This window comes from Bombus bifarius, unplaced genomic scaffold (genome assembly GCF_011952205.1).
Source record: "Bombus bifarius isolate JDL3187 unplaced genomic scaffold, Bbif_JDL3187 scf7180000007974, whole genome shotgun sequence".
In the NCBI taxonomy this organism is placed as follows: domain Eukaryota; kingdom Metazoa; phylum Arthropoda; class Insecta; order Hymenoptera; family Apidae; genus Bombus; species Bombus bifarius.
Genome location: NW_022884360.1, coordinates 488,565 through 490,702, shown reverse-complemented (window position 1 = coordinate 490,702; position 2,138 = coordinate 488,565). Strand labels below are relative to the sequence as shown.

The 2,138-nt window shown below is 38.5% G+C and overlaps 1 long non-coding RNA gene across 1 annotated transcript in view; it reads right to left on the bottom strand.

The window, feature by feature from the left end:
• LOC117217194 overlaps positions 1-2,138 on the bottom strand; it is a 74,018-nt gene that overhangs the window by 40,281 nt on the left and 31,599 nt on the right. The gene's annotated exons all lie outside the window — the stretch shown is intronic.

Genomic DNA, 2,138 nt, shown 5'->3' with positions numbered 1-2,138 from the left:
CTTTTATCGTGTCTTTTCGCCGCTCCTACCTTCTTCCATCCTTATTTCGATTTTTCATTCCAAGAAAAAAAAAGGAAAACATTTTATTATTCTATATTTTATTAAATTCGTAAGTTTACGAGATCGCGAGTAGTTTGGCGAAAGAAACGCGATCTCTGTCAACCGTTCAATCTCAAGATTGTAAATAAAATAATTCTCCAGCCATACGATCCTTTCGTACAATTATTTAATCACCCGGCAATCGTTGATAAATAAATAATAAAAACCTCATAGCTGATAAAAAGAGTGGTTTTAATTTCAACGGCAGGCTGTTGCCTGTTTCGACAGCTTTCGCATTCGAAAAAAAGATTTCGAAAATGAGCGATTAAAACCGATTTATTCGCGTCGCTCTCTGCGAGTTCCCGAAACGTGCAAACGCTGGCAGCTGGCGCAAAAAAACTCTCGGCACGTTTACCAACACCGTGCAACAGCTCTTGGCGCGATAACAGAGTTTATCTGTGAAAGTTTTTTGCTTGAAATTCGAGAAATATTCGACACGACATACGCAGCAAATTAAGCGTCGTTTATGAGAGAAGATGGGCGAGTGTGTGGCTCGTCGTGTAGTCGGAAATAGACACGTCCGAATTTTTTCTTTCTTTCCTTTTTACCGTACGAAGAGGCTTGGTAAACTTTCCGTATGGTTTTTACAGAAGTCACCGGCGAACGAGTCGTTTCGCGACTCATTTTCAAAATCGTTTTTTATGCAATAACACAAACTGTCAAAACAGAGAAATGTTCTGTCGTTGAAATAACAATGGAATATCGGTGTTTCGATCCGCCACGGAGCTTTCACGCGCAACAGCGGATGAGGCTCCAGGATAAATAATTTAATCACTTCTGTTGCAATCGGACACGGATTTTTAACGCCGACTCGATATGTTTGTAGCTTTTAGCGTATTTCACTATCGTTAATTGTTCTACGATTTTTCACTCGCGATAGATATTTATATATTTACATATATTATATTTATTTATTTGTAGATGCAGATAGATCGTACACAATAGCAGCATTCGTGTCAATGACGAATTATCATAAGTCGAAGAATTCTCAGGTTTCTTAATCGCGCATTGAAAGAAACGTATGACTAATCGTTTCTAGAAATTGCATATTTTATTTTATCAACGATGTCTCTGGTTTCAGATATTTCCCATACTCGATAATATTTGTCGTTCAACGAGTCGTTTTGTTGAAACGGGTCGACTCGAAAGCTCAACAATCGCACGAGTAGCTGTGGCAGAAATTGCAGCACCTAAATTGCAGCTAATTAGAACGACGTATCGCGTGAGTCGATAGCATCGATCGAAAGGCATTTGTCCCGTGAAAACAGAGAACACATTTCAAACCTCTCGAAGCCAATCTCCCTGATCTTCTGCATCGAAGCTCGACTTTCGAAGCACCGCGTATATTTTCTTTGAATTTCCCCAGAGTCGGTGCACGTCGTTTGAATTTATAAGAAATTTGAAGACGCAGAAGTGCACAGAGTGCAGGCGATATGCAAAGATATAAAAAATATCCGGAGCACGGGCGATGGATCAGGCGAAAGAAACGAGTGAAAGCAATTTTATAAAAATATTATTTTTCTATAAATATCCACGATATATTTACTTACAAGCAACTCTACTTCTTCACTTTGCTGTTCCGTTTCTAACCGAATCTACGTTTCTCCCCAAAGAACGAGTTTTACATTTTTTAACCAAATCTGTCCGATCTTTCTTCCGAAGTTCGATTTTTTTAAAGAATTTAACGAATTTCGTTGGAGGCGCCGTCGTTTAATTTTGTATCAAATCGAAAGATGCAAAAATGCACAGAATGCACGTGCTTTGCAAAGATACATGAAATGTGTATAATACAAAGGGCAATATTTATCAGGCAAAAGGAACGAATGAAAGTAATTTGATAAAGATATACATTTCTACAGATATCCATGCTACACCTGTAAGCGATCTCTAGTTGAACACAGTGAACAAACATTCTCATTATTTTTTCTCAAGAGAACGCGCTTTAAACTTTCTAATCCAATTTCCCCAATCTTCTCTCCGATGCTCGACTTTTCAAGCACGTCTCACGTTTTCATTAGATTTCTCCGGAGTGTGCGCAC